Consider the following 21,091-nt stretch of genomic DNA (forward strand, 5'->3'; position numbering starts at 1 on the left):
CATTAAACTTATCTAAATTAAACACAGAATCGCTAATGAAACAATAATATTTGTTACACACTTCATCACCTTCCCATGGTTAAATATAATTGAGTTACGTTCTGACTGTAACTGCAACCGGCATGCTAAGAACACGGCAAAGCTGCCCCTTCTCCCAATGGTTCTGCAAGACACACCAGCCGCAGTTAATTAAATAAACAGTTGGAAGTGTCTTTTAATCAGCAAATAACAATCCATGGCTCTCGCACTTATTAATAAAGGAAAAATGCAATTCACTGAAAGCCTGAAACTATTAGGCTAGTCTGGTCTCAACAATGCCTGGGTAAAAGCAGAACAAATCCATTGTGTTGGTGCTCCAGACCTGCTCCTGCCATCCTTTACACCCGTGCACAGGGGCTGTAACCCTATCCCATCACTAGTTCTGAGTATTTCCCACTGCAGCTCCTTTGGGCCAGAGGAAAGTGGGAGCAAACTGGTAACTGGGGAATTCCCCAGGGTAATGAGAATACATGGGTGGCACAGAGCCTATGTAGGCTCTTCCTCACCTCTGGCACAGGGCTCATGGCCAGAGGGAAGGATGTATGGCTGGGACACTGCTGCTGCACTCTGCTATTTCCCAGAACAATTCCTGGGAGCCACAGGCTGCTGGTGATGAGTTAGAGCAAGGTCGGAGGCAGGAGGGGAGAAAGAAGTGTTAGTGTGGCCTCTGGCTGGCCCCAGAAGAGAGGGAACACAAAGGAGGAGTAAAGCCACCTTCCCCACCTCTATTCTGCTTTAAGAGCCAACAGTCACATTCCATCTATTGGCAGCCAGACTGCATGCCTGCAACCAGCCTCCTAAGCCCAGCTCAGCAGTCCACATTGGTAATAGGATTCTTCCGTACTTTTCTTATACAAGCCCTTACACCTTCCTCCTTTATTTCCAGTACCAATCACACTGCCCTCACAGGTTCTGCCCCCTTCAGATAGGGGCAGGGTTGAGGTCAGACAGGTCACTGCCAAGTCATATTTCCAAAAGTGCTCTTGGCTGGTGGTTCTTAAAAGTTAATGGCAGATACCAATTAGCACTCATGTGCTCCCTCCTCACCCGAAATACCTGACCTGAGCTGGGGAAGAAGCCAATAATCCAACCAACAGACCAAATTTGGCAATGAATCCTGGTCACGTTGCACATAGGCTACGAAGGATTTGAAGTTAATGGGCTAGTTGCTGTCTCCATTGTATCTCCAAGGGAGTGTTATTCACTGCTTGACACTTCTTGATATTTAATCATATCAAGCTGGACACATCTCTGTGATCCACATCCAGGCCACTCAGCACTAATTCCTCTGCTTCCCAGTATGTGTCTCTGGAAAAAAGTTAATCTTTTGAGACCAAGTCCTGGTCTACCCTTAATTTAACTTGACATAACTACGTTGCTCAGAAGCGTGAAAAATTCACACTCCAAGGTGCCATAGTTAAGTCAACCTAAACTCTGGCGGAGATGCAACTAAGTCAACATAAGAATTCTTACATCATTCTAACTATTGCCACTCAGAGAAGTGAATTACCTACATGAACAGGTAATTCCATCCAGTAAAGGTTTCCTTTTCCAGGCATAACAAAGATCAGCAACAACCACCACCAAAATTAACCTGCTCTTAAAACTTTCAAATGATGGAGATTCCACAGCCTCCCTAGACAACTTATTCCAATGTTTAATAATTCCACTACACTACAGCATCACAGTGGCATAGCACCTGCAGTGCAGACAAGGAGACAGCAACACATAAGTAAGTGGGTGAGTAGAGTCACACAATTTTCATAATACTGTCCAATGTTCTCCATAAATAGCTAATACTGCAGAATCTGACCCTGCAGATTTGGTAGGAGCTGTGCATGTTGTCATGGTTAGGGATGTTGTCATGGTTAATAGGTAATGCTTATTGGTTCCATTTAACTGGTGGTGGCTGGAACAGCTCCTGCCTGCGCTCCCATCCCCCGCCTGCACTCCCATCCTCCACCTGCCCCTTCTTTAAACAGTTAGCCGGTTATCCATTAGGTTTAACCGGTTAATCAATTAAATAGGATTTTACATCCCTTGATGGCGTCTACATTTTAACCCCTCTCCCTACAGCTTCATGGTACTTCATTGTGCCTACCCAGATGTGGCATAATCAGTCCAGAAAGTCCTCAGCATGTGTACTGCTCAAGGTTAATAATTTGTTATTGTAAATTTATTATTGCTACTCCAGGATGAAAAGATTCGTTCATCCATAAGAGACAGTCAAAGGAAAAGATCTCCCAAGCTATGCTTCCCAAGCTAATCAGAGTACCCTGGCCAGGATCACAGATCTGCTGTCTGGCCAGGCGACAGAACAAAACCACTTTCCACTTCACCTGATTAGCGGAATAAATTAGAAAGGCAGCGAGCTCTTGTTTTCAAAGCCTGCAATGGAAGAAGAGAGACTTAATTTAGAGACATCTCGTACTGTCAGGAGTAGCTAAGTGGTCATTGATTTTTTTCCAGTGTGAAGGTTTGTGTGTGTTGCTTTAGAAGGCAGGAAACATTAATTGTGTGTGTTCTTTCATTCCCAGAGCAGAAGCAGCATGTGCATCAGACGTACTAGGGTAGAACACACGAGACTGAAGAGGCTGGGCCTGAACTCTCTCTCACACTGATGTAAGAGAGGAGTATCGCCATTGAATCCCGGTGTCAAACCTATGTATGAGAAAGGAGTAGCAGGTGCAGTCATTTAGTAAGTTCCAAGGTGGGAGAATCATGCCCTGTATCTGCTTTCTCATATGGAACCTTCTGATCTTATTTTGTTATTCCCAGCCTACAGCATAGGCCCCTCAGAATGGAATTATCTGGCTGCTTTTTGTGGATGGCAAAAGATAACTATGGTAAGATTTTTGGGGAGTTCAAGGCCAGGATCAAATGTTGAGGTCTGCAAAGCATCCCTTCCAAAATTAGCTCTAAAAGAATAGATGGATTAACAAGGGCCTCCTGAGACTCTAGGGCTGTGTCTACACTGGCCACTTATTCCGGAAAATCAGCCGCTTTTCCGGAATAACTTGCCAGCTGTCTACACTGGCCCCTTGAATTTCCGGAAAAGCACTGACGATCTACTGTAAAATCATCAGTGCTTTTCCGGAAAAACTATGCTGCTCCCGTTCGGGCAAAAGTCCTTTTCCGGAAAATTGTTCCGGAAAAGGGCCAGTGTAGACAGCACAGATTTTTTTTCCGCAAAAAAGCCCCGATGGCGAAAATAACGATCGGGGCTTTTTTGCGGAAAAGCGCGTCTACATTGGCACGGACGCTTTTCCGGAAAAAGTGCTTTTCTGGAAAAGCATCCTGCCAATGTAGACGCACTTTTTCCGGAAATACTTATAACGGAAAACTGTTCCGTTTTAAGCATTTCCGGAAAATCATGCCAGTGTAGACGTAGCCTAGAAGTTTGCACTGACATTCTCAGCCACATTCATTTCCCAAATTATAATATGGAAGTAATGCTTTTTTAAAAAAAGAAAGGGAAATTACAGATTATTTTAGAATGTTTTCCTGTAGAACATAACAGGGCAGGAACAGGACGCCTCTTCTCATTTGTACTGAACTGTATTAAAAATGTATTTCCTACATCTTTGCTATTGTGGATATAATTCCCTGAAATTCAGAGTGCACTGAATGGTAGTGAATACTGTAAGGCAACTGGGGTGAGGCACACTGACCGCAGACATTTCATGGAATTACCTTTAAAAGTTCCTAGGCAGTCATGTATTTCTGTACACGTCTTTAGTTTTAGAAGGCAGTTCTTGCTTTTTAGAGACAGAGCTTCAGTTCCCAACAATCAAATTCTAGAGAGCTAGCTTCAGATCAGAGACCAAGTACCTTTTCTCTGTATGATGGAACAAAACTATCACCCCAGAACCAGAAACCCCTAGATTCTGGAAGTGTTTCAGAAGAGGAATGGGATTGAACTGCTGGGTTTGGGACCTCTCCCAACTCAAGTTGTAGGAATGGCTGTTTGTAGAAGAAAAGCTTTCATGCTGGCCATTGTGGACCAGTGAATGATGTAACAGGACAAGGAATCAGGCTATCTCCATTCCATTCTTGTCTCTTCTGATCTCAAGTAACTCACTTCATCTTTCCATGCCTGAGTTTCTTCATCTATAAACTAGGGGCAATGGCATTTACCCATCTATGTAAAGCACCTTGAGATCTATAGATAAAATGACTAGTTAAGCTAGGCTTATCCTACCCAGTACCTGCATAGCACCTGCAGTGCAGACAAGGAGACAGCAACACATAAGTAAGTGGGTGAGCAGAGTCACACAATTTTCATAATACTGTCCAATGTTCTCCATAAATAGCTAATACTAAGGGGTTAAAGTCTAAGGGGTTAAATATGCCCCTTACCTAAACCAGGTGGCAGGTAGCCAATAGAAATGTAGGTAGGAATTTCAAACTGGGACAAAATAATTTTGGGTTTTTTTCCCCCTCCTTTGTCCTGGGCAGTTTTCTCTCCAGCTATTGAAGGGGACAGGATGTCTCCCTCTAAGAAAATACTTTTCACAGTCTGTAAGTAGGATAAAGTTTAGATAAATCCATTAGGTTTTATTGTTTTATGGTTTGGGAAATGGGATCTGATGTCTGTGCATTTAAAAATAGGTTTTGCTCTCCTTTGTAACTAAGTTCCTGGCCCATGGTAAATTTCTCCTCCATGCGTATATTATTTTGTTACTCTTCCATCTAGTCATTATGCTTGCAACAGGAATATAATATATAATATATATAATATAATATAACAGGTGATAATAAAAGTTCTTTCTCTTTTCTTTTTATTAACCTGGTATTGGTTAATGGTTGTGTCCTAGTTTGTACTTTAGGAGTGAGATTTCCCCAGTGATCTTTCTGATTTTTTGTATCAATACTTGTGTGGTGGCAGTGGAGATTTTATTCCCAAAATCTAGATTGTTAAGATTTTGGGGGGAAGATTTATACCAAAGCATGGTAGATAAGGTTTTGGGGTACTTTTGCTGCCCCCCACTTCTGCATTTATCTTGCCAGAGTGGGGAAGGAGCCATGACAAGGCATACCAAAGACAAGCTACAACCACCACCAAAACTAACCTGCTCTTAAAACTTTCCAATGATGGAGATTCCACAACCTCCCTAGGCAACTTATTCCAGTGTTTAACCACTCTGACAGTGGGGAGGATTTTCGTAATGCTCACTTGCAGTTTAAGCCCAGTGCTTCTTGTCCCATCATCGAAGGTTAAGGAGAATATTTTTTTCTCCCTCTTCCTTGTAACATTCTTTTATATACTTGAAAATTGTTATCATGAATGTACTTAAGTGCCTAGGTTCTCTTTTTAGGCATCACTGTGCCTGAGGCTCCACTCCTGGCCCTGTGCCCACCTCCCACTGTGACTCCACTCTTGGCCTCCTTACTCCTGGTCCCCCGCTCCTCCAGAAATGGCCCTGCTCCCAGCCCCAGATCTGGGAGAGGGTATATGGGCAGAGGCAGAGAGCTGGCTTCCAGCACCCTCACTATTTAAAAAGTAAAGTACACTTTTTACAGTGCCACTGCCAAGGAGTTGACTAATGAAAGAGCCACCTGCCCAGACCTTGTTTTCCTACTTGGCTGTTTGTCCAGGACTACTTCTACCCTGCCCAGGAGGCCCTTTTCTTAGACCTCAGCATTCCGTCGTTACTCTTTCCTAGACTGTTCCCCAGGCTAATGTTCCATTTCAAAACCACCTGTCTCGCTACCCACCACAATTCTAGCCTTTACTTGCAGCCGCGTGATCAGACCTGCTCTGGCCTGGGTACAGTCTGTGTTGTTCTTTGAAATGACGGTTTGTATTTAACAATTTTATTCTTTTTATTCAAGCACTTGTTCTGGGTCTGTACAGTGCCCAACATCATAGGGTCCTAGTGAGTATCGCAATGCACATAAATAATGTCATTACCCAGAATCCAGAGTCTGCTGTAAGCTACAACTTGCCACAAGCTACAACTGCCATTTTCTGATCTTCTCTCTAGAGACCAGAGGCCTACAAGCTGCCCTTCAACCTGAGCAGCCTCACCCTACCACATGGCTCAACAGTGGCAGATGCTCTACTCACGAATGTGGCATGAGATGTCAAGGTGGGTGAAACTCTGTTATTTAATATTCAGACGTTCTTATCGTGCAACATCCTCATCTTTGTTACCAACGTACTTGTTTAGTCCTAGAGAAATGTTAGGCCTTTACGAGTGGTCTGTTTTTGGCTAACACAGTCCTTAGAATGCAAAGCTATTCCAAGTGGCAGGTGATAATGGAATCTTTTCTTTCAGGTTTTGATGTTCATCGTCTTTATCTACCATAATTTCCTCTTCCTTCCCTTTGGAAGCGTGCCTGCGTTATTAAGTTCTCAGATTCAAACTTGCAGTATGATTTGTGTATGAAAAGAGATGCATGCTAATGCACTGTCAAGATCAGTCCAAATTTTCCAGTTGTTTTCACATTAGCAGCATTCATACAAGACAAGAATAGTGATCAGTAGTGTTTTGATCTGTCAGAAGCACACTGCTTCTCATTGGGCACTGAAATGTGGCAATACATTATAGACCCTTTTACCTTGAGATTGTTAGTCTGAATCCTGCGTGGACTAGTAATGATCAACACTTACCATCTAATGGTTCTTTGTGGGCTTGGATTAAGTGTGTTAGGTGCTCCAGTGGGCAAGTGTCCACCTCACAGGGAAGATCCTTGCAATCAATCTCCAAGGAGATACAGCTACTGTTATAAACAATTTAGAACCCTGATTCATGTTACTCCATACACACGTCCCATTTATTTCAATGAGCCTACTTGCAGGATACGGTGCTGCTGCTGCTTTGTGTGAATAAGGGTATCAGAATCTGCTTATTCATATGGTGCTTTACAAAACAAGACAACTTCGATTCTGTGCCTCAAAGAGCATAAACGGACTATGGAAAAATGAGCATATCCTTTCACTCATGTGTGAGGAGGCAAAGCTACTTAGGTTATGAGCTTGTGTGATATTCTTCATATCTTCCAAATACCTTGCCAACAGAGGAAACTGAGTCCTTGATATTGCAAATTTAACAAAACAACCCCCCAAACAAATAAACCACAGATAACAAGGAGGACGTCTGGAAAACAAGTAAATACTGAGCCAGTCATTTAACAACAAAGAATCGGGAAAAGGAAAACCAGTTTGTGTGAGATTTTTTGTTAGTTTTAAAAGTTTCTTTAAGTTCACCTAAAGGGTTTAAGAGGAATGAAACTTCATTACTTCATTCCTTAAGACAAAAGAACGAAACATCAGCTTTCTGGGAAACCCAACGTTGAGGTCAGTACATGTGGAGAATAATTGTTACTCTAGGTAAGAGCACTTGACAAGGAAACTGGTCAGATTATTGATTTCTGAGCATAACTACTTCACTGTACTATTTTCCCCCTTTTCCTTGTTCCTGACACTTGCTTATATTGCACAATCTCCCTGGATAAATGATTTTACTTAATGTGATACATCAATTCTTTAATAAAACTATTTAGGGCCCAATTTGATCCTATCACAGGAAGTTGTCATTGCAAAGAGAGAGCCGTGCTCTAAGGTATCCTTGGTCCAATTCCACAGAAAGCCTCTTCACAGACCTTACTGAGTGTTCTATAAAGGAGCCAATGTAGTGGGCAGAGGTGCTGTCAAGGGTTGGTGTTAATGAAGAGATGAGATGCTGAATTTTGAACTAACTGAATCTGTTTAATGCTGAAGAGCTCATGTGGTTATCAGGGCAGAAGTGGGACCTTGGCATTTACCAGTGCTTTGAGTGCAGAATACATCTCAGCCTTAACTATGAAGTTGTGATTAGTTTAAAAGATATTCACTAACAGCCTGGGAAGTAAATGGGTATTATTTTCCCAGATGGTGGAAAGGAAAAAAAAAAAAAAAAAAAAAAAAAAAGCCCAGCCAGGAGTAGACCTCCAAGTCCTTTTTATTCCCAAATCTCTACTTACACCTGCAGGCCACAATTGCTACTCTAATGGGTGTTTAAGAATCACCTTAGACCTAGTCTTCATTTTCGGCAATATATAAAATAAAAACACGTTCCCAGGCTTTTTACTTGAAACACTAATGGCAAGTTTGGGGATCCTTACTTAATCCCTTATATCTTTTCCAGGAGGTGGCTATATTCAGGGTTTCGGAGGGCCTGATTATAAATATGAGGCCAACCATAGAGTATGGCTCAATCTCTAACCACCCTTAAATCTAGAAGAAGTAGGATCTGGACCTTTGGTTTTGATTCCTGTCTAGAGTGATCAAAGAGGACCACCAGTTGTTGTGTCACACAGTTGTGCCCATGTGTTCTTCTCATATTCAAACAGATTTCAGTATAATCCACCAGAAGAACTTCTTGTCCTTGATTTCTTTGCCAGACTTTCACGTGAATCTCAGCTCTCACATTTTCAGTATCTTTTTAACACAATCACGGATATTCCAGATTGCTGACAGAAATGTACAGAATATGGTTTTACATGGCACTTTTGTATGTGTGCTGTGTTTCTCAGAGTGAAATGATTCTGATTCTCACAGTGCCCTGACAGCGTGTGAGCAAACGGAACAGCCATTACACACTTAAAATCAACCTGTATGTTAAACAACATGAAAATTGTTTTCTTCTGATTTTCAATCATGTTTCTTCACAGTTTGAGACTGTGAACAGAAGCCAATCCCCTCTTGAGACACAGAAAAAGACTCTGGCTTGCTGTGTACCTGGGGGGAAGGGTCCATTGCAGCACCCTTGTGCAGTATGGAGTAGGATGTCACCTGCAATCTGTTCAGGAAGTTACTGTTACAGGAGATGGAGCACTGCAGAGACAAAATTAAACAGCAGTAAAACCTTGTAAGAATAAGTAGACACAAGGAAGACAGAGAAAAAGTGACAAGAGAGTAATGATATGAAGATTCCTACAATGCATATTCCCATGCTTAATTAAAAGTTTGGGAAATGCAGCAACTTTGCTTCCAGTGAATCAGGATGGATCACATTAATCCATGATGTGCTTCCACCTTTAGCAGGGAAGCTGATGTCACACAGAGTACCTTGCAGAAAGGCACTATGGATACACAGAGATCATGCAGGCAAAGTCTGCTCAAGTCAAAAGGCAATTCATTTGCGCTGAATTGTTGAAATTCCTTCCTGTCACTGAGGAAGGAAATCAGCATCTTATCATCCACATGATGCAGCTTACAGGTCTGCTGGCCCCGCACATTTTCCTGCTCTGAGTTGAATACACATTCATGCATATTGCTGGACCAGAGAGCCCAGCTGGGAGTGGGGGTGGCCAGGGTCAGAAGCGGGGCATGGGCCAGGGCTAAGAGCACAACTTGGTTTGGTGGCTGGGACAGCAGCCCAAGCTGGAGCCTGGAGCAGAGCTCAGTGGCTGGGGCTAGTGTCCTGGAGCAGGGCTGATGGCTGGGAGGGGAGCCTTGACCTCCCCTGATCTGGCAAACTCCCTGGTTCAGGACCACTCAGGTCCTAAGGATGCCGGAACAGGGAGATCTCACCTATGTTTACACTTCTCCATTCTGAAAACTGACCATTTATTCATAAACTTTGTTTCCTGTCTTTTAAAGAGCTGATGAAAGTCCTTTGCCTAGGACTGCTTGCTTTGCTTAAGAGCCTTTGGTGAGGGACTTTGCCAAAGGCTTTCTGAAAGTCCACATGTACAATGTGCATTGGATCACTCTTGTCCACTCATTGACCCCTCAAAGAATTCTAGATTAGTAAGGCATGATTTCTGTGTACAAAAACCACGTTGACTCTTCCACAACAAATCCTGTTCATTTGTATGAAAATTCTGTTTTTTACTGAAGTTTCAATCAATTTGTCTGGTACTCAATTTAGGCTTACTGTCCTGTAATTGCCAGGATCACCTCTGGTGCCTTTTTAAAAACTGGTATCACATTAACTATCCTTCAGTCATCTAGCACAGAGGCTGATTTAAGTTAATACTATATTTAATTGTTCTGCAATTTCCTACCTCAGATCCTTCAGAACTCTTGGGTGAATACCATCTGACCCTGATGATTCATTGCTATTTACTTTATCAATTTGTTCCAAAAGCTCCTCTACTGATACCTGAAACATCTCCTCAGATTTCTCATCTAAAAAGAATGGCGTGGGAATCTCCCTCACAAAGTTTGCAGTGAAGATCAATGCAAAGAATTCTTTTAGCTTATCTGCAATCACACTGTTTTCCTTGAGTGTTCCTTTAGCACCTCAATTGGCTCCACTGATTGTTTGACAGGATTCTTGCTTCTGATGTACTTAATTTTTTTTCTTTTTTACAGTTGGAATTTGAAGAACAACTAAAGACACACTAACTTTCTTGGCCTACCTTACTATACTATTGTGCAAGTCTGATTGGGCAACAGTTAAACAAAGTAAAAAAGGGTGGACATTTTCTATACTTTCACTTGACTTGCCAAAATGTATGATCCTTTCTATTTGCCTCCGTAGGATTTGGCTTCCAATTTTTAAAGGAGGCCTTTTGGCCTCAAACTTATGTTTTTACTCTGTTCAGCTATTAAGGCATTTTTCAGTCCTATTTTTAATTTGGGGTATACATTTACTTTGAGCATCTATTATGATTTTTTAGAAAGATTCCATGCAGCTTGTAGGCATTTCACTCTTGTTACGGTTCTTTTTAATTTCTGTATAACTGGCTTCCTCCTTTGTGGGTGGCTCTCCTTTTTGAAGTTAAATGTTACTCCAATATCCTCATTTAATAGCAGGCACTCAAGTTTACCTACCTTATTATTTAGACTCCTAACATTTATATACAAACATTTATAAAACTGAACACTTTTTAGTTTTCTGCCCTCAAGTGATGTACAGGTAATTGAATGGGGCTCTTTTTCTCTTCAGTTCCTACCTGTACTTCATCAACAACTTCTATCCTTTCCTCTTTACTAGGATACAGAGAATCCATATTCATGACAAGATGCAACAAGTGCCTGGAACAGATTGATGGGGTTGGTGAAGAAAGGAAGTATGAGGCAATAATATTTTGAGCATGCTTAGATTAGTTAATTTCTCTTACATTTTGAACTGAGAAGCAGCGATTACAGAAAGTAATTCACATGAACCTCTCATCCTCAAGTAACTTAATGAGTTGAATACAGTAAATATCTTCATTGCCTCAGTCATTAAGCAGATGGTTCTGAAAATGTTTACCAATCTGCTGTATTTTCCACCCCATTGTTCATTCTTGAACTAGCCTATCTGCTAGTTCATAGTCAGGATTACCCACAGGAGGTGTTTGAAGACCTCCATTCACACCCTCTGGAAGTTGTATGTGAATTAAAGTTAGTCGCGTTGGGGCCAGAACATTGGCCATTCCAGAAATGGCTTCAGCTCAGTTGGGCAAGGGGATATGCAAATGTGGCTGTAAAATATCTTTATGACCCCTATGATCCTACTCTGTCCATGCATGATAATGGATCATGGCTGGCTGCCCACAGCCTTTGGAGTCATTTAAACAGCTGGGGCACTGAGACAATCTCTGGTCATGTCTCCCAGGCTATGGGCCAGGAAAAGGTGTGTCATAAGCGGTCTATGCTCCCTGGAGAATCTCCCACGCTGAAGAAAGCTTCCACTGGGCAGACATGCCAGAATCATGCCGAAGCATGGGACAACACTGAGAGGGCAGCCATGACATGGCCTTTTTTCTAACTCACTGACGTGTCAGACGCACAGCATTGCAAACTGGCTTGGATGATTTCCTACAGACTTATAAAACTTCTTTCTGCTTTCACACATAGGTGACTGTTCAGACCAAAACCAGTTTTATTTGACATGGCTTGTGGAAGGCAGGTCAATAATGGCAGATGGATAAATAGTTGGTGGAAGCCCCAAATCATAGATTGGCCACTGGCAGCTTCATAAAACAGACAGATCTGGAACAAAAATGCTGTTTCAATCAGAGCAAGAAAGAGAGCAGGTGTTGTATCTGTATTAAAAATTCTGTTCCCTCTGAAAGGGTTAACAGCCTGTATTAGCCAGCTAGCGTATTGCTTTTCTGGCTGACGCAAATGAAGGAGATGTTACCTTGTCCCCTCCTGTCTTGTCTCTGCAAGATAATCAGCTTGGAGGAACATTTGGCATACACAGTCCAAAGCAGCTACTGCTTCCTAATAACAAAACCACGCTATTTCCTGATCATCTAATAAACATCTTCCTAGGGAGATTAGACTGAAGAAAGTTTGTCCTGTCTTTTTGGAGGGACAATAGAATGGGCTTATTTGGCCTTTTTCCACTACATCCCTTCAGCAAAGGAAAAAAGATTGCTACAGACTTTTGCCTCCACTGGCCCAAATCAAAACAGCGACAGCAAGTGAGCTGGAATTGAGCTCAGTGGGAGTTGTGCTCAGAGCTGGGTGGGACATGTCTTTGAAGTGTCCAGCAATGGGCACTGTTAGAGACAGTATGCCAGACTACAAGGGCTTCTGACCTACTCCATATTAGTATTTCTGGTAGTTTCTATGTTCCTCTCAGAGAAACAATGCAGCAGAGAAGTAAGGGTGGAATAACTATGGCTCAAGTAGTTTCAACACATCTTCCTCCATGCATCAAAGAGACTTTTATTGCTGTCTCTCAGCATAGGAGGCAGATGATCAGCCATGGACGAAGTAGCCTGTGTTTCTTCATTTAGGGAGGGCAGGAGGAATGAAATTCGGAGTGGACAATGTAATATAATAAACAGGGACTATGTGCTGCAGAGAACAATCCTCTAGTAGGTCTTCCTTTCTTTGATTCTGGAACATAGAATCTTCTAAGATAGCACTGAGACTACAGCAAAAGGAAGTCCCATAAGCTCAAGTATGGCACCCCAAATCAATGACTACATCTGAAAATGTTAAGCAACATCATCAGACATTTTCAGATGTAGCCACTGATTTTGGGTGCCAAACTTGAGACACCAGGACTCTGAGTTTCAGAAAGTGATAAGTAGTGAACACTGTGGGCATTAGCACCTTTGAAAACCCTGGCCAAGGCTTTCTCAAGTTCTACACACAAAATCAGGGTGATCACATCTGAGAACCTTGCATGCCGTAGTATGGTAACACCAAGAGCTCCAATTATGAGACCTGCCTACTATGCACAAGGCCTATTTTATCAGGATTATCTACAGCGTTTCTCTCACTAGGATGAGGAAGTGATTATTATCAGCATTCTGTTTAGCTTACTTCATCACTTTAATGCTGCTACAAACAAATCCTAGATCTGTGCTCTTCCACCCCACAAAAATGAGGTGTGATGGTCAATTTGCTATAATCCTCTCTCCTTATCTTGGGATTGGAAAAGGTTCAGAAAAAGGGCAACAAAAATTATTAGAGGTTTGGAACGGTTGCCATATGAAGAGAGATTAAAAAGACTGGGACTTTTCAGCTTTGAAAATAGAGGACTAATGGGGATATGATAGAGGTCTATAAAATCATGACAGGTATGGAGAAAGTGAATAAGGAACAGTTATTTACTTGTTTCCATAACATAAGAACTAGGGGCCACCAGAAGAAATTAATAGGTAGCAGGTTTAAAACATACAAAAGGAAGTATTTCTTCCTGTAGCACACAGTCAACCTCTGGAACTCCTTGCCAGAGGATGTTGTGAAGGTCAGAACTTTAACAGGGTTAAAACAAAAACTGATAAATTCATGGAGGATAGGTCCATCAATATTTATTAGCCAGGATGGGTAGGAATGGTGTCCCTTGCCTCTGTTGGTCAGATGCTGGAAACGGGTGACAGGGGAGGGATCACTTGATGATTACCTGTTCTGTTCTCTCCCTCCGGGGCATCTGGCATTGGTCACTGTCAGAAGACAGGATACGGGGATAGATGGACCTTTGGTCTGACCCAGTATGGCTGTTCTTACGTTCTGCCTGCCTTGATTCAAGATTCCTGTGCTAGTCCTTGAGAATTTCTAGTTGATAATTGCACACTTAGTGTTGAAAAATATCTTTGTTACAGGTAAATGCTTCTTCTCATTTCCAATGCCACTTGTATAAGAGGTTGTAGTAGTAGTAACACTTCTCATCCGCAGAGTTCAAAGCAAATTAAAAGAACATTTCCTTGCAGTCACACTCAATGAGGCAGCATAGTCCAATGACAAGTAAATTGGCTGAGAGTCATGGTTCCTAAATTCTGCTCCTGGCTTTGTCATTAACTTGCTATGTAACTTTGGGCAAGTCACTAACCCTTGTGCTTCAGTTTTTCCCATGTATAAAATGGGGATTATAATGTTTACCACCTGCTTAGAGAAGGCACTTTGAAATCTGTGACCAGATAGGTCTATATAAGCATTAAGTGTTATCATCCAATTATTAAAAAACAACAAATGGTCTGGTAGCACTTTATAGACTAACAAAACATGAATACTCCGGTCATCTGAAGAAGTGGGTTGTGCTCACGAAAGCTCACGATACCATCTACATGTTTTGTTAGTCTATAAAGTGCTACCAGGCGATTTGTTGTTTTTTCCTGTACAGACTAACTTGGCTACCCCCTGAAGCTTCACCCAATTATTAATAATGTATACATTTTTATTACTATAGTGCTCAAAGGCCCCTGTGGGCTAGGCATTGTACAAACACATAGAAATAGATGGTCTCTGCACCGAAGAGATTCTGATCTAAATAGACAGCTTAACGCTAACAATCTCTAAATCTGTTTTTCTAATCTCTGAAAATAACATGAATCTACACTTAATTGTTGAAAATTACACAAAGCAATGACAGAGAAAACATAAGCAGGAACAGGATTGCAGTACAGAGAAAGAGACTGTTAGCAAAATTTAATGGTGCACTCAGCTGCCTATAACTTCACTGAATGTTTGTGGGATTTTCCACTTCCAGCGTCCATTTATCATCAATGTACAGTTTAAAACTCAGCATAGGAGACAGCTGTGCGGGACATGTTCTATGTCCGGTTCTGTTCAGTGTCTTCATCAATGATTTAGATACAGTAATGGCATAGAGAGTACACGTATAAAGTTTGTGGATTATACCAAACTGGGAAGGGTTACAAGCACTTTGGAGGACAGGGTTATAATTCAAAATGATCTGGACAAACTGGTTTGAGATGAATAGTATGAAAGTCAATAAGGACAAATGCAAAATACTGCACTTAGGAACAATAAGTTGCACACATACAAAATGGGAAACAACTACCCAAGAAGGAGTACTTCAGAAAGGTGGAGTCACAGTGGACCACAAGCTATCAGTCAACTCCAGTCATCTGAAGAAGTGGGCTATGCTCACGAAAGCTCATGATATCATCTACATGTTTTGTTAGTCTATAAAGTGCTACCAGACCATTTGTTATTTTTTAAGTTTATCCTGTACAGGCTAACTCGGCTACCCCCTGAAGCAGTCACCAATATGACACTTGCAAAAAATGGTAATGTGTATTAGCAGGACATGAGAAGTAATTCTTCCACTCTACTCTACGCTGATTAGGCCTCACTAAGAAAACTGAGTCCAGTTCTGGGCGTCACATTTCAGGAAAGATGTGGAGAAAGTCCAGAGAAGAGCAAAAAATTACTAAAAATCTAGAAAATCTTCTATGAGGGAAGATTGAAAGAACCGGGTTTATTCAGTCTGTAAAAGAGAGGATTGAGGGGGGAACCTGATAACATCTTTCAAGAACCAAAAGGGTGTTACAAGGAGGATGGAGAAAAGTTATTCTCCTTAACTTCTGATGATAGGACAAGCAGCCACGGGCCTAAGTTGCAGCAAGGGAGTTTCAAATTAGACATTAGGAAAAACTTCCTGTCAGGATGGTTAGGCATGGTTGTGGTACATGAAAAGAAATACAGTTTTGGGGGACCCTGTGGTATCTTCCCATATTTACGTCTCAACACTGCATAGTTGCCAGTCCCAGGAATTCAGGATGTTTCTATATATTCTTGCCTTTGACATGGCTGTGTGCCTTGGGACAATGCCAGGCGCCTGGATGAGGCGTATTAGAAATGGTTATTATGACAAATACCCAGGATTTGGGGAATCTGTAACACTGATCCCACACTCCTGGGATTGCAAAGCTGCTCTGCTGCTTCCTACCTTGTGCCATCCAGTCCCTTCAAACATACAGTTCAAATATTGTGCTACAGCAGAGGACACAGTGAACTGGAACAGGTTTATGGGACTTCTGTTCTTCACTGCATGGGATGTGTCAGACCTGCCTTTGCATACGGACTCTCTGCAGGCCAAGATAATGGAGCACCTCCTCCAACTTGCTGGACAGAGGCCTTCAGAACTTGAAACCCAGTACCTCATTTGGATGCGCTTGGTTACACGCATGGTGCGAGATCCCTGCAGCCTGAAATCTGTAGTAAAGAAACTGACACTGGCCCTGGATGGATGGTCTAGAATACAACTTAATAGGGATTTTCTGTCTCTGATTTTATTAAAGCCAATGGGATGCATGAAGACTCAATATTCCTCAGGAGGAAACAATTTGTTTCTATACACCTGCAATGACAGTGACTCCTCCCCCCCATGTGGTGAATCTCAGGGTATGGGCCAACTGACTCAAGCTTGCAGGACTCATGCCATCGGGCTAAAACACTGAGGGTATTTACATTAGCCCCCTAGTTCGAACTAAGGAGGCTAATGTAGGCATTCGAAGTTGCAAATGAAGCCCAGGATTTAAATATCCGGGGCTTTATTTGCATCTTCCCATCCGGGCGCCAGTTTTAAATCCTCCTAGTCCAAACTAACTGCCCATGGCTACACGCGGCAGTCAAACTTTAACTTGAACTAAGTCTTTAGTTCGAGTTAACTATTACACCTCGTGTAACATGTGTGAGGAGATTTTTTGGGGGTAGTTTAGACATAACTTATGATAAATTTAAAAATCCAGGGCTTGTGTTATGCTGTTGTTCACTGTCTCTCAGCAGACTGCCCGAGGAGGAATTCAGAGCCTGTCTCTGCTGCTGAAAAAGTGAGAAATTCATGAATTCAACATAACACAGTTATTAGAGAAGTAGTTGGCTCCAGTCACTTTATGTTCTAGTTTTATTTTATCTCATTAGCTAATCAATAGTACTGCATCAGGATTGCAACATTGGGTAATCAATCCAGGCATGCATAATCAGTACTTGAATTGAGTTCCAGCATGACTCATTAAGCGATGGAAGTAAATTAATGTCTCAGAATGCTCTAATCCCAGCCACAGGCTCTGCTGAATAAAGCTGGGGGAAAGTTTGCTATAAAAAAAATTTAACCTATATTTGTCAAAATGGAAATTCCTGTGAGAAGAGTCCATTTGCAATTAATTTTTAGTCAAAATCTTGAAAATGAAAATTCTTCAGTTTGTGGCAGCTGACAACCAACAATATTGAAAATGCTTAAGTTTTCAGCAACAGAAGATAGGAAAATTTCATTGTCAGGCAAAAAATTGGGGTTTTACTGAAATATGAAAATGTTTAGCACAAATGACTATTAGTTCAAAAGGTTGTACCAAAAAGTGCATTACCCACTATTTGTCATTCACGTATCCACTAGGTTTCAGTCATCTAGGCAGTGATCAGAGATAACTCAGCGTAATTGAAGTGACCACCATATAGGTCAAATAGCTGAAGAAAACAGCATGCAAGCAAAGTGTAGATTGAAAACTATTTGACCAAATATTTTTGATTTAGCTGTCTGTCAACAAACCCACGCCTCCCACTCACTTATACATACAAAAACAAATACAAAATAAAAACAGAAAGTAATCAAGTTCTTTTCTCCAGCAGGCTGGGAAGGAGGAAAGAGTTATTTCTATTTTAAGATGTTTGGAAGGCACTCAGATACTCTGGTGATAATGGTCATATAGGGGTTTCTCTGGGTGGGAAAAAATTCTGCAATAGCTTGCTGTGTGCTAAATTGCCATGTAGCAGGCTAGCACATTGTATGCTGACATCCTCGCTTGCCATGCACTAGAACCCTCTCACTCTCCCCACTATAGAAAGGATGTGGATGCATTGGAGAGGGTCCAGCGGAGGGCGACCAAAATGAGTAGGGGGCTGGAGCACATGACCTCCCAGGAGAGACTGAGGGATTTGGGCTTATTTACTCTGCAGAAGAGAAGAGTGAGGGGGGATTTGATAGCAGCCTTCAATTTCCTGAAGGGAGGTTCCAAAGAGGATGAAGAGAGGCTGTTCTAAGTAGTGACGGATGGCAGAACAAGGAGCAGTGGTCTCAGGTTACAGTGGGGAAGGTCTCGGTTGGATATTAGGAAAAACTATTTCACTAGGATGGTGGTGAAGCACTGGAATGGGTTCCCCAGATAGGTGGTGGAGTCTCCATCCCTAGAGGTTTTTAAGTCCCAGCTTGACAAAGCCCTGGCTGGGTTGATTTAGTTGGAGTTGGTCCTGCTTTGAGCAAGAGGCTGGACGCGATGACCTCCTATGATTCTATGAGTGCCATTTATATGCTTTACCAAAATACACCGCATTAAGTTAACCCACCTAGAGAAAGTCTAGAGAGTGTCCGCACAAGGAGTTAGTGCAAATAGCTCGCACACTTTAATTTCACACCCTAGCTTACTTCCCAGTGTAGACATCCCCTCTCAGTTAGCTAACTCTTATTTAGACCAGTGTAAACCAATAACAACTGCACTGAATAATGATGTAAGAGATCAGAATGGGTCCAGAGAGCAAGAATCAACAAGGATAAGCCTGAATCTCAGTTACATTAGGTCTCATTTACACCTTTTTAGGATCTTCTCTGCACTTGAAACACCACAGCAGCAACACAGCTATAATGCTGCAGTGTAGACTCTACCTACTTCAACAGGAATGATTCTCCCATGGGCGTGGGTAATCTCTCTCTCCTAGAGACAGTAACTAGGTTAATGGAAGAATTCTTCTGACAGGCTAGCATAGTTTACTCCCAGAGCTAGATCAGCTTAAGTATGGTACACTGGGGGTGTGGATTTTTTGTGTACAATTCTCAGTAATGTAGCACCGTCAGCTTAATTTTTCACTGTAGACCCCCAGGCTCATGAGCACAAAGGTGTCTAATGTGTGCAAGTACAATTTAACACCATTTTAAGGCACAGTAGAATGTTGTAAACGGGGCTTAGAATAAATGTGAATAAAGCCCCATATCTCTGATGTTTTTCAGATAACATATTCACGGTGAATAAACCTAGTGTTTCATTGTGGGCAGGCTTCAGGAAACCTGCCAGCATTTTTCTTGTAGAAAGTAGCGCCATGTTAGTCTGAGCTAGTGAAGTAGGGTAAACCAAGCGGTATATGTACAGTACGATGGGGGCTAATTTGGCTACGACAAATCAGGAAAGAGATCTTGGAGTTATCATGGACAGTTCTCTGAAAACTTCCACACAGTGTGCAGCGGCGGTCAAAAAGGCAAATAGGATGCTAGGAATTATTAAGAAAGGGATAGAAAATAAGACCCAGAATAGCTTACTGCCCCTGTATAAAACTATGGTATGCCCACATCTTGAATACTGTGTACAGATGTGGTCTCTTCACCTCAAAAAAGATATTTTGGCCTTGGAAAGGGTTCAGAAAAGGGCAACTAAAATGATTAGGGGTTTGGAACGGGTCCCATATGAGGAGAGGTTAAAGAGACTGGGACTTTTCAGTCTAGAAAAGAGGAGACTGAGAGGGGATATGATAGAGGTATATAAAATCATGAGTGGTGTGGAGAGGGCCGATAAAGAAAAGTTATTTAATAGTTCCCATAATAGAAGAAGTAGAGGACACCAAATGAAATTAATGGGTAGCAGGTTTAAAACTAATAAAAGAAAGTTCTTCTTCACACAGCGTGTAGTCAACCTGTGGAACTCCTTGCCAGAAGAGGCTGTGAAGGCTAGGACTATAATAGAGTTTAAAGAGAAGCTAGATAATTTAATGGAGGTTAGGTCCATAAAAGGCTATTAGCCAGGGGATAAAATGGTGTCCTTGGCCTCTGTTTGTCAGAGGCTAGAGAGGGATGGCAGGAGACAAATTGCTTGATCATTGTCTTCGGTCCACCCTCTCTGGGGCACCTGGTGTTGGCTACTGTCGGAAGACAGGATACTGGGCTAGATGGACCTTCGGTCTGACCTAGTACAGCCGTTCTTATGTTCTTATGTAAAATTTATATGCCAGGTAATGAAATTGCTTGGCTGGGACACCTCACATTATTGATTTTAGATGAACAGAAATCAAACACAGTCTGACATTACATATCTCAAGGATAGAGTGGTTTCCCTCCTACAGTCTTTAGGGAGTGGCAGGACTTGGTCGTAAACTGAGGACTACATGGCAATCAGCAGCCCCACACTGCCACCTGGCAGCAGCTCTAACCTAGCCACACCCACAATCCACAGAGGATGAAAGGCACAGGAAATCTCACCTCAAATATTCTGACTGACAGTGGTCTTAGCGATGCCTGATTGGCTGCTAAATCTCATATAAAACAATGGGGTGTATTAGGAAGTATCCCTAATTAGTTGCCATGATAGCCCTGCTTCTCAATTCCCAGTACTGACCTTGAAGTCTGACTTCCAATTGACCCCTGGAATCCCTATACCTGGTATTGACCCTCAGCCGGATTCCTTACTCTGTATCCAGCTCTGACTCTTGTCTTAATTCATGACTCTGATGCTGGTTTTACCCTCAGCTTGACTTCTGACCCTGATACTGTTTCTGCCTCCTGCCTTCATTTCCTGTCTCCCAAACTCCTGCCACTTGTCCTGTTTACCTTTGTCCAGGATCCTGACAAGTCTGGATGAGAATGGGCTCACTTGGGGCTCAGCAATATGGCTGTAAGTGGTGTGACTGTACCTGGTGATCCATGGGCAGGACCATGGGCATTATGCAGTCGAAGTTTGCTTTGGTGACTTTCTCATGGGATATCTGTAGATAGCCCATCTGTCTCAGTTTCCTGGTGTAGCATCTACCAGCCAAGAAGGCCACGTCTACATTAGACTCTTATACTGTTGGCACATAGTTGACAACAATTGTTTGTCCTGTCCTATACAGACCTGGAAACAATCCCACTTTGCCCTTTTGGCACAGTATTCACTATATCACCTTCTT

General features: G+C 42.2%; 1 long non-coding RNA gene across 1 annotated transcript in view; it reads left to right on the forward strand.

The window, feature by feature from the left end:
- The first annotated feature begins 2,581 nt into the window (after window positions 1-2,581).
- Window positions 2,582-21,091, forward strand: part of LOC112547416 (uncharacterized) — a 45,021-nt gene continuing 26,511 nt past the window's right edge. Inside the window, exons 1-2 of the long non-coding RNA XR_012906598.1 lie at window positions 2,582-2,737; window positions 6,027-6,131. This is a non-coding gene — a long non-coding RNA (uncharacterized LOC112547416). The remainder of the gene's footprint in view (window positions 2,738-6,026; window positions 6,132-21,091) is intronic.

This window comes from Pelodiscus sinensis, chromosome 11 (assembly GCF_049634645.1).
Source record: "Pelodiscus sinensis isolate JC-2024 chromosome 11, ASM4963464v1, whole genome shotgun sequence".
NCBI lineage: Eukaryota > Metazoa > Chordata > Testudines > Trionychidae > Pelodiscus > Pelodiscus sinensis.